Source organism: Adiantum capillus-veneris, chromosome 17, assembly GCF_014529385.1.
Source record: "Adiantum capillus-veneris isolate H3 chromosome 17, ASM1452938v2, whole genome shotgun sequence".
Classification (NCBI taxonomy): domain Eukaryota; kingdom Viridiplantae; phylum Streptophyta; class Polypodiopsida; order Polypodiales; family Pteridaceae; genus Adiantum; species Adiantum capillus-veneris.
In genome coordinates, this window is record NC_140947.1 from 114,044,529 (window position 1) to 114,057,418 (window position 12,890).

At 38.7% G+C, this 12,890-nt stretch overlaps 1 pseudogene; it reads left to right on the top strand.

Annotated features, from left to right (window-relative positions):
- The first annotated feature begins 864 nt into the window (after positions 1 to 864).
- LOC147437904 (uncharacterized) lies at positions 865 to 4,451 on the top strand (annotated as a pseudogene).
- Positions 4,452 to 12,890: the final 8,439 nt, after the last annotated feature.

Genomic DNA, 12,890 nt, shown 5'->3' on the forward strand with positions numbered 1-12,890 from the left:
TGGAGTCATATGGTTGCAGGCAAGATATATCGTTGCTAGTCATAGCATGGCGTTATGACATGCAACGAAACACAAGTGAGGAGTATATAGAAACTCCTAGCCTAGAGAGGGATATCATCATGTTTGGTATGGGTACATTTCAATTGGCTAGAAGTACTCAACACTACTTGGCATGGGAGGTGGAGCTCTCCAAAAAAATGGAGAACTTGCAACTATGTGGCCCTATCTACATTCTTGGAGGTGGAGGAAAGCTAATTGATGACTTCAAAATAGTACGTATTCTTCCCGTTATCTTTTTGTGTAATTACCTTTTTGAAAATTGTTATGTATCATGATACCCAATATGCTATATGATAGGGAGATCGCATTGCCATACCCTCGATTTACGCAAAACGTCAAATGTGCATTAAGGTGCAAGGATATATGGTAGGTAGAAAACTATAGGACATCATTATTATCTGCTATACATGACTCATGTATGCATTATATGTACTTAACCTTTCTTTAGAAGGATACTCATAATACTCAAAGGACTACTATGCTGGATAATGAAGGATTCTCGGACAAGGGCAATTTAGGCATGGGCTCAAAGACCTTTTCGGAATTCATGAATGAGACGATTGAGATAAGTGATGTATGTAAGGTGTATTCTTTTGTGGCATAGAAAATGTATTTTAAATAGTGAAGTGTCGAGAAAGACTTTTGATTATCTTGCGTTATTTGTAATTTCTGTGTAATTACTAGTCTCCTCTATTCAACTACACAACAATGGAGTTGCCAAATTCATTATACCCAAGTAGTCAATGTGGTGAGGGGATTGTGAACCATCAAAAATGGAACCGGTACACAATGAGCTCCACATCAATGTCAAGTTCTAAAGCCACTGACATTAGTAGTAACCAAATTAAACAATGTGCAAACCAAGTTTACTACAAGCCATTCAAGGTATGTGACATCCATCAAAATTTTCAAAGAAAATGGTTAATTGTTTACATATGCTAATATTGTATACTGTTTATGGTTGTTTTTATTAGTTGGATTCTGAAATTCAAGCTCCACTTAGAAGTGAATATCAAGAAGAGCCTTTCTTCGATGGAGATCTTGGGTACCATGTGAGCAATAACTGCTATGTAAGTAAACCATTGTTTTGAATGACTAATAATTGAACTCTATCTCATCTTTGATAGATGTTATCATAATGAAATGAAATACCTTTGTGGATTGGTCAAAATGAGTGAGGTTAATATCTATAAGTCTACTTTTATTTTTGTTGTTATCTTTTTCTTTCAAACGTTGTCAAGGGAGTGGAGCATATCTAAAGTGAATGTTATGTGAATGCCATTCCTCAAAGAATTTGGCATCTCTATACTAGCTCAAAATCCCATGGAATGCTTGGATTTAGTATATTCAAGTTTTATATCTGCAAAACAACCTTGGCATTAGAAACAAGATCTACATTGCTTATTTGTGTAGGGGTACTATATAACAGAGCTATGTTATTTTTATAGCATAGCTTATAGATGTAGCAAAACTAATCTTTTTCCTTTTCACATACTGAAATTAAATTTTTGAGCCACAAAATGTGCCCTGTGTTCTGGTAAAATTTGTCTATTGGCTACTACGACGGTGCTTGCATCGGACAAATGAGATTACATCATCGATTCTTTATCATTTACTGATTATTAAATTAATCATTTTGTTTTACACTATCTTCAAGGAAAATGAAAGCGCCTTTGAGAGATTTGAGATAATGGAAGAGGACAACCATATTACAAATGAAGTCGATTTCGAAACGGTAAGTCCTTGGGGATGTGAGTTTCATCATTTCATTTTGCTTTACTCTCTAATTGAAAATGTTTGAAAGAAATCTATTATAGTCAAGTGATGTATTTGTGAGACTAAATAAGCCATAGACCTAGTGAAACTATTTTTCTTGGCTTTTATACCATAGTCACAGGGGACGCCCTTTTTCGGGCTTCTTGTCCCCGATTTTCCGTCCCCACTTACCATCTCGCCCTCTTTTTTACACTAAAAATCCATTTGAGCCCCGTCCCTCATCTCCCGTTCCGAAAAGCGTCCCTTGTGAATATGTTTTATACTTAAACTTTAAACTAGCCTTTTGGCTCAAGATAATACGTGCCAGCAACAAGTATTATAGTTTCTTTTTAATGAGGCACTATTTATTTTGTTTTTTTAAACCAAAACTCATAACTGCGAATGGATCATATTAGCAGAACCAAAAATTTGCAATTTTTTACCATGCTCGTGATGAACCATGATAGGCTCAAATGGTCATAACTACATTGCATGACAGGGGAGCCACCTCATGGATAGCAATAGGAGTATTATAGTTTTCCTAACAAGATTGTTATAGCTTAGAGTCCATAAGAACAACGAGAATTTTTAAAAATACTCATTTGAGCTAGATTTAGATTAAGAGAAAAGAGATTTTATTTCTTAGTCATGCTTCATATGATGATAATTAATCTAATGAATTTGTGGATACACGATTTCTACCTAACTGCTCATATACTCAAAGGACAAAGGACGTGGCATTGAGACCAACGATGTCACGCAACAAGAAGAAGTTATGGAATTTCAACAGAATGTCGAGAGAGTAAGTTGATTTAGATAATAGTTGTTAATCGTTTCTCACACCTATTGGATCCTTGTATTTCATATATGTTATTTCTATAGTGCAAGAATTGAAAATCTATATTTGAAATGCATGATATTTCTCTTATTGTGGAGTAGGAAAATTAGATAAGTATACTCTAAAAGAGAAAGTCATCTGCGTGATAACTCTTATTAATCTTTGGCTATCTTTAATAGCAATCCCCTCGTGTACGTGACCAAATTTGGAAAGGTGAATCTCCAACAAGTGGCAGCTCATTTGAGACTCCAAAAGACAATGGGGAAGAAGGAAATGAGAGTAAGGTACATGTACATTTATACAACCCTTCATATGTTTTTGATCAACTATGTATAGTGTTTTAGAATCTTAAAATTGTGTTGACATTCCTTTGCATTAATGTAGTTTGTTTGTAACACTGTTATGTGATTGGCTTCGAAGGACACAAACTTGTCTTCATTCGAAATGACAAAAAACGGAGACTCATGTGTGATAAGTGTTGACCTAGAGGAGGAGAGAGATATTGTAAGTAAAAATTACCAAGTTATAAATATGCCAATAGTATTTGTTAAGTTCACTTTTAGCATTTCATGATTATATATGCCTTTTCACTTTTATTCCTAGATTCCATGCATGGTGGATCAAAGGCCATCATTAAGTGAAGGGTCTCATATTAAATGTCCTACCAACATTGATCAAGAAAATTCCATGGTTGGTAGTCAAGGAATATCTATACATGTTTTAAAGAATATTTACTTTTCTTTTGGAGTTGATGTAGAAATTAAGCTGGCTATGGTTTTGACTAGGAGCTAGTTGCACCAAGAGGAAGAAAGAAAAACGATCAAAGATTTGTTAGTCTAAGCTCGTTAATGGTAATACTATCTTCATTATTTACTTTCTTGCCCAACAAGATAGGAAGTATTTTACATAACTTGATTTCGCTGTTAACTAGGGTATTCCAAAAGGAAAGGCCAACATTATAAAGAAATGCCCTTTTCAATCCAAGAAGAGAAAGGTAGAATTATGAATCTTCACTTGCTTTTGGGAACGAAACGTTGACCTAACATGTACATTATTATTGTAGGTATTGAAAGAAATGCAAGATAATGTGGACCATGTTAACGTGCATCAACTAAATGCAAAGGATCAAGTAAGGGGTTCTATTATATCTTCTTTTGAACTATTTTGATTTTTAAAGTGTATATTGCTTATTGCCTTTTTTACTTATTTTTTAATCAGGGAGATGTGATCTCGAGGTCATCACGTATCATTAAAACACCAACAAAATACAATGACTTTGCTATTGACAAGGTGATTAGAATCACTTCTAAGTGTACTGAGGAATATTCTTTGATGATAGTGCTTCTCTTTGAGTTTATATTTGTAATTTTAGGAGAATGTATCAAGAAAAAGTAAGAAGGGTAGAAGCACAAAAAAGGATGAATCTTTAAAGGTTGTTACCCACAATACAAACAAAGTACTTTAGTCTCATGAGTACGCATGAATGTTGACTTTAGATCTTGAGTAGCAATTTATTATCATTGTTATGTGCTACACTATCTTATCATTTTCTTCTTGCATTTTTGAAGGTGTGTAGCGTTAATGATGTTGATACCAAGGAGTTACTTGCTCTCCAAGATATGGACATACATGATGTGGACAAGATGCTATTAGGCCATTAAAAGCTGAGAAATTGGCATTCTTTCAAGAATGCTCTGGCAAATCCGAGCCATCTTACCTTTTAAATTGCTATGTTGAATGGGCTTTAGAAATTGTGCGTGTTACACTACCAAGCCCAGTTTCCAAATTGCTCATGTAGTGATTTTTGTTGTGAGATGACACAATTTAATTTAAAAAGGTCTAGACATTGGTGATGCTACATTCATTTAACTTGGAGTAGTGTTGCTTTTGAAGCATAATTTATTAAGGGTACATGTCTTTGACTTGTTAAAGCTTGCAGAATGTTTTTTGAAATGATTTGCAGTTAGGTAACTTGTTACGATTACTTGAGTAGTGTTTAAAGAAAGGCAACTAATTGTTTGAATGCAAATTGTGCAAATCTCTATGCGATCAAAACAATCCAATACATTTAGCTAACTTTGAAGAAAAAAAACATTTTTTTGCATGCAAGTTGAGTAGATTACAAAGTGGTCAAGGTATGCAATGCATTTAGGTAACTTGTTTTGATTACTTGAGCAGTGCTAAGAGAAAGATCATTAATTTTTTGCATGGAAAGTGTGTAGATCTTGAAGTGATTAAGGTAAAGGAATGCTATTACCATAATTTAAGTGTCATAGATTTGTATTTTTGTGTAGAGAATAGTAGTAACAAGCTATGTCAATTTTACATTGCATTTCTCTAAATATAGTGTTTGCCAATTAGAATTGTATACTTATGAGCGTTACATAGAGTACAATACAGATCGGAATATATTGAGTAGAGACTAGATAAATTATTGATCATTTAGCCAAATTGTTCTCTAGTCTATACAACATTAATTAATACATACCCCCAAATAAATAAGTACGGCATTCAATGTGCAAAAATTGTCCTAAGTTCTTGGGGAATAGATACAAATAAGACCATTGCTATGTTCACTCTTCAAGATATGGTCTTACCAATTATAACTATTTGTGATTAATGCAGTTCAAGCTGAACTAAGCACTTTTTTTACTCTAAAAAAATATTGATGTTTACCAAATTTCAATTGATTTAGATGGTCCTGAATATAATAATCATAATTCTCCGATCTTGTTAGTACTTTAGGAATAGAGAGAAATATTATCGTGTTTTTGCAAATGAATAGCCATACATTTCTCCAAGAAGATGACGAAGCATGGACTACACAAAAATGACATATCCAAAGCAAACAGAATTATTCTTTTTGCCAAACCCTCCTTGTTTTGCAAATGATCCTTCAAGTATGCATGCGGCACATTATTTATCCCCCTTTCTACATGGAAAATTTGGCTCAAGGTCTCTATGATTACTTAATTTGCTGAAAGTCTTATTATTAGGGATTTTTGCATGTGTCGAATACAAATTTTCCCACTAGAGAATTGAGATAAGGAAAAGTACAATTGGGAATTTGAACCCTTTTGCTTTTTCCCACATGGAACTATAAACTCCATTTTGTATCCCACAAGGGAATGGCGTGTCTCAAAGAGGGAAATTGCATTCCCTAGTGGGAAAACATTATCCCACAATGGGAAAACTCAAGCCCAATCTTTCCCTAAAGGGAATTTCATTACTTAAGTATTCCCTTGTGGGAGTATAACTCGCACGTTTTTCCCCTCTTGGAATAGGGAAATATTGTGTGAATTGTGCCCACTTTCACACAAGGGAAACCATGGAAAACTTCTTGTGACCACCAGACATGATCTGCTTGCAATGCATGCATCTTGGAAGCACGCATGGTGGACACGAAGCTTGAGTGGACACACTTTGCCGGTGAGGGTCCTGATGAGAAGGTGCAAGAGGCGGGGCGACTAGCCAGAGATACACATAATCCTGACTCTCCATTCCAACACGCAATGGAAGTAGCTTATTAAACGCTTCCTCGTCGTTGTTCAGCATATGGGAGATGCATACTTGGGCATCACTCAACAGGTTACGGCACCGAATCGATTACTTACCATCCCACCTCGCGACCGAAGCTTTGGAGATCCTTTGGTTTCTACAGTTTTCCTTATGACAAGAGGGACGAGATGTTAGCAACATTGCTTCTGCTGCCAAGCTATCGCACTGATGTCTCATCTCCACCAAAACAACAACCAATGTTGTGGGATTGACCAGTGGAGACAAAGCCATAATCGATGCCTTTGTGAACCTTAAGAAGAGTCTCAACAACAAGTTGCAGCCGCTCAAGGCTAAGGCCACTCCGTCTGCGCTGATAGTACTGCCTCCTTTGCAAGCTCAACAAGATATGTAGCCAGCTGGGTCAAGAGTCGGGAGCATACATGATACTCCCCTCGATGCTCCCATGCCGCTATTAGCACCCCCGCCTTATACCTGAGTGGTGAATGACTCTCAGCCAAACATTGCAAGCTCTTCGTTCTTGAGAAGTGATCAAAGTGTACATGAGAGCATTTGTCTGTTGGAATTAGGGTTGCAAAGAAACGCACACATCTTAAAGAAGATGAATGAGAGTGTATTACTTAGTGTGCAATGGAAAGATGGATAGCCCTAGAGTGATGGGCGTTTATATTATGCACAGGGGGAAAAACCTCCTAAAGAGGGAAAAAATTCCCCGACTTTCCCAGTGTGTTCACACACATCACTACCACATGTATATGCTAACAATTCCCCCCCGGAGTGATGTGGTGAATGAGAGCTGTCACATGAGTAAAGGGAAGTGCCATGCCTTGAGGACATGATCAGCCCACAAAGGGGAGCAAGCCAAAAGCTTTGTGTTAAGCTTCGAGCTTCTCATGAGACAATGCCTTTGTGAAAAGATCTGCAAGGTTGTCATGTGTTGGCACATAAGCGAATCTGATCTCTCCTACTGAGAGCCTCTCCCTGACATAGTGGTAATGCATCTCAATGTGCTTTGTGCGAGCATGAAAAAATGGGCTCCTCACAATTTCCAATGCGCTCTGACTGCCACTATATATAGTGTTGGCAGTGTCCTATCCAACACCCAAATCAGCCATAAGGCGTCTGAGCCATACACACTCAACCGTAGCTATGAAGACTGCCATGTACTCAGCCTCACAACTAGAAGTGGCCACATGCAGTAGGTTTCTTCTTGCTCAACCATGATATACATGAACTATCAAGCATGAAACAAAAACCACTAGTGGACACTCTCGTGTCAAAACAACCAGCCCAATCTGAGTCCAAAAAAGCATGTATGTCTGGCGGCAATGTTCCTTCCTTGGGATAAAACAAGCCAAGATGTAAAGTGTCACTAAGGTAGTGGAAAACCCTCTTGACAGCCTCCCAATGCTTAGACCCTGGGCTATGCATAAAGCTGCTAACATGTGAGATTGCAAACTGAATATCCAGCCTCCTATTGCATACATAAATGAGGCAGCCAAAAACAGTTTGGTAAATATTGACATTAGCAAGATCACCAGCATCATGTAGACTCAACTTCAAACCTATTTCCATGGGAATGGCAGCAGGTTTGCAATCCTCAAGTCCAAACTTACATAGCAATGTCTCTATGTAACTTTTCTGACACAAGGCAATACCACCATCACACTGCTTGAACTGTATACCCAAGTAATGATGCAACAGTCCCAAATCTTTTATCTTGAAAGTAGCATTCAAATCAGCCTTAAATTCAGCAATATTCTCGCATTTCGTCCAGTGATCAGCAAATCATCGACATAAAGAACCAGGATGAGAAGTACATCACCCTCACGCTTTACATACAATGTGCTTTCTGTTGGAATGTTAGAAAAGACTTGTTTGACCAATGAGTTTGCATGAGGAGATTGCTTCAACACATACAAAGCCTTCTTACATCTATACGCTTTGTCATCTTGTCCTTCTTGACAAAACTGCAAGGCTGCGTTACATAAACTTCCTCAAATATTTCACCATTCAATAAAGTAGTAACACTGTCTGATTGATGTACATCCCAACCAAAATGAGCTTCCAATGCACATAGAAAATGCACAGGTCATACGACAAGTGGGAGAAAAAGTAATCTATGCCTTTTTGCTGTGCATAACCCTTTGCAACAAGTCGAGTCTTATGGCGATGGATCTCACCATCCGGCTTGCGTTTTAACTTGTAAACCGACTTTGTACCAATGTCTTTTCTGCCAGGAGGCAAATGACATAAATTCCATGTGTCATTTTTCTATAAGTGCATCATATTCTGATTGCATGGCAGCCATTCAATTTTTTGAATTTTGTGCTTCATCAAAAGACAGAGGTTCCTCAACATCATGTAAGCTAGATACAGCCAAAGCATAACAATCTGATGCATAAGACGCATGGTGAGAGCCTGAACGAGTACAACTAGACAAAGGTGCATCCAATTTACTGTCACGCAATGTATGCACCAGCCATTTTGGCATACCTCTAGCCTTCTCATTTTCAGCCATTTTGGCATACCTCTAGCCTGCTCATTTTCATCCCTTTCCTCATCAAGTACATCATGTATATATGCATCAGTAATAGACCGATCTATAACATTTTCAGAAACCCCCATAAGCTGTACATTTGCCGCATTGGAATTTACATTTGAACTTCCACCACTGAAAAGAGGCAACAAAGTGTCATAAATGTCTTGTGAGCTTACATTACTGTCTCTAGTACATGACAGCAAGGACTGAACAGAATCTTCCACAAACACTACATCCTGTGAAACCAAAATACTCTTTGTTTGCGGATGGTACAACCTGTAACCTTTGCTTTCAGCACTATAACATACAAAAATATATTTGACAGCCTCATCAATCCATTTTTCTACGTTGTGTTTGTGGAAGCAAAGCATATGCCAAATAGCACAAAACAAGCATGTGCTCTATAGAAGGATTTCTATCATGCCATGCTTCATATGGACTAATAGACTGCAAAGCTTTTGTAGGACACCTGCTTAGTACATAAGTGGCACAAATGATGGCCTCAAGCCAAAAAGAAAGCGAAAAGCTTGACTTTTGACCATACATCGTACCATTTCCATAAGTGGACTATTTTTCCTCTCAGCAACACCATTTTGCTGAGGTTTATAAGGCACTGTACATTGGTGTTTTATCCTATAACTAGCCAAACATGCATTAAATTCATGAGATATATACTCCCCCCCTCGACCGAAATGGACGGTGCGCATAGTACATTTCAAGACATTTTCAGCCATAGCCATAAATTGTTTGAAGCACATAAAACTTTGGCCTTCGCTTTAAGAGAAAACACCCATGCACGCCTGGAGTACTCATCAAGGAATGTCACGAAGTAAAGGTAATTTCCCAAGGATGCGGTTTGCATGGGCCCACAAACATCACTATGCACAAGCTACAACCTGCATGTGGCCCTAACTGAACCATGCTTTGGAAACTTTGAACGCTACATCTTATCCAATTTCATCCTTCACAAACATGTTTGACAGGTGCTTCAAAAGGCAACAAACAAGCAACCATATCAGATTTTTGCGAACGCATCAAACTGGTAAAATTCACATGACCAAAACTTGCATGCCAAAGTTTTGCATTTGAAATAGCCCTTGAATCTTCAAGTACATTTGCAAAATTTTTTCCACACTTGTCATAAAAAGTGAGCTTATAAAGCCCACAATACAAAATCTAAGATGCAAAAATTTCATCACCAAAACTGAGATCATGAACTTTACATTTGTCATCCACAAATTTGACTGCAAGTCCAAGTCTAGCAAGTGCAGATACAAACAAAAGGTTCTTCTTGATCCTAGGTACATAAAGTGCATCAACAAGTGTGAAAGAACTGCCATTTGCAGCAGTAATCACAATCTTTCCAACTCCCTTAACCGGTTAAGAGGCATTCTTGGAAGACGTGACTGAATTCCCATGAGGGACAGACTCAAGAGAGGTGATCAACTCACGATGTGAGGTAATTTGCTCTGTAGCACCACTATCAAAATACCACACATGTGAATCTGCAGCAACTAACATGCATGCATCATCGACAACAGGATTGTAAGTACACTCTGTACTAAAAGCCCATTCTACATCAACATCAGTATCACAGTCTCCTTTCACAAAAGACTCAACAATGACTGCATTGGTGTGGAACCAGCATTTGCAGTGGAACAACCCTCTTTCTTCTTAGCCTCTTTGGCCTTCAACTTAGGACACTGCTTGATCACGTGATTATTAGCTTTACAATAATGGCAACGCATCTTCTTTTTTCCCTTGTGACCAGAATTGCCAGACGAAGTGCTACGAGCAGAAGCATTGGGAAAAAAAAAAATTCCACTCATAGAAGAACCATAAGAAGTGATTGTATTTTTGTTACTACCCTTTCTTTGAGAAGCAATAAAAGCCTGCTCAACTACATGTTATGTAGTCCTATTTTTTTTGGAAAGCAACTCTTGCAACAGCAATGTGCATAATGCATCAAACTTGACAACTTTAGGATTTCCTTGGGTCATAAGTCTCCAAGTACTAGCAAAATTCTGGTAAGAAATTGGTAAGGCATCAAGAACAGTCTACACAAGTGAACTTTTTGAAATGACTTCTCCTGCAAAAGTAAGTTCCTCATTGATATCCTTGACACCAGCAAGGAAAGTTTCCATATAATCTTCCTCATGCACAATCTTTGATTCAAGCTCTTTACTCAACAAAGAAATTTTAGCCTCATTGTGGCTTGCATAAAGACCAGCCAAAATATCCCAAGCCTCACTACAAGAGGTTATGTGCACTTGTGACACTTTTAATAACGGAAATACATTGGGTTTTTATACTCCCTAGCGTCGCTAAGACCGTTGCTAGCAGTGTCGTTATGGGAACATCTCTATATGCATCGCTAGAGGTGTTGCTATATAGCGATGCAGATACCAATGGTTGCAAGCTTTCTATAACGACTCTCATAGCGACGTTGTAGAGCCTTATATAGCGATGACTAAGAGTAAAAAAAAATTGATGGCAAGGCATTGAATGCCCTGCCACCCATGAACCATTTTGAATGTTTCAATAATAGAGTAAACCTAAATGAATCCATGATAAGCCCACATTCACCTTTGAAAGAAAGTGCAAGGTATACACCCAAAGTAGTCACCCATAAGACAACATAACCATTAACTTCATCATGCATAGTATTGTTTGCAGAATAAAGATACAAAATTGGCAGAAGTAATTGGACGAAAGTAAATTGATTAAAATAATTCAATGACAATTATACACATCATAGGCAAAATCACTTTATTGTTAAGCTTTGCAAATGTAATAGTTACAACACAATTTTCATTATTGAGAAAATACATGATTTTTCAATAGTTAACAAAAGACGTTAGAGAGGGGGAATAGGGAACACTCCCAGCACACAAAATACTTACCTCTCTATAGCCCAGGGATTCCACAGCACCCCTAACCTCTCAAAAAACACCTTCAAATTGGCTTATTTGCACTAACAACTCCACTTTATCATACAAAACAACTACCTCACACCTTGCAAAAAACCCCCACACTCCTCAGCTCACCCTTTCCAAATCACAAAACACTCCTAATATGCCCTCTTGGTAGCACCTTTCGAGCTGCAGGCAAACCCTCTGCAAGCAATGGCCAATACACGAAGAGCGAGAGAAGAGGAGGGGGATAGGGAGAAGCAACACACGAGATTGGGGCAAGTGAGTGGCTGTATTATTGCATAAAGAGTAGTACAACCAATGTATGCAGCTTCAATGGAAAGCTTAGCAACACACAAGCTTCAAGCTTTCACTTACTCACACAGGCAAAAAAGCCCTCAAATTTTCGCATTTACAACCTTTTATAGGGGTACCTCTAGGAGGCCAAAAACAAGAAAAAGGGTGAGTTTCACCTCCCGTGGCCTTCACTTAGAGCTTCTTTTAGAATTGGATTGCATTGCCAACACATGGCATAGTTCACTTTTGAAAATATTTACTTGGTGTGCACATTGGGCTTTGGTCCTCTCCCCTTGGCCGGCTGGACTTCCTCTTCTCTTGGCCTTGGAGTGCCCTTATCTTGCTCTTCAATTGCACTTGTCGATACCTCTCAGCTGCGGGACCCCTCCCCCTCGTCGAGGCAATAGCGATGTCGCTATTGGGGGGGGGGCCTTCCCCTCAAAAAACTTTGCCGCTTATGGACGTAGGCACCGCCCCCTATCCACTGCCACGTCATCACAGAAATCACCGCCATGCGGCCACCCACGGGTGCGCAGCTCACTGCACCACCGGCCTCTACCACCAAAATCACCACCATACGCCACTGCAGCGCCTACGCATACGCGCGCCATAGCCATGGGGAGGAGAGCTCCCCTCACCCTCTATTGGATACTAATGGGAAGGTCACGCTGTAGGTTATATATCGCGGCCTTTGGGCTTTTCACTGCCCATAAGGGATTTCCAGGCTGCCACATGGAGGCTCCACCCCAAAGGCCTCAAAAAGCTCCACAAAAACCATTTGACCTTTTTTTCTAAAACACCTTTTTTTGGCATTCCTTTACCTGACTTCCATTTCTGCTCTCACCTCCTACTGCCAAGCCGCAACAACCTTCTGAAGCCCCACTTTTTTGGCTCTGACCAACCCCCCATCTCTGTATTTCAACCCCTCAGCATCCTTGAACCAAGGCTTACAAAAATGGTCAAAATCATC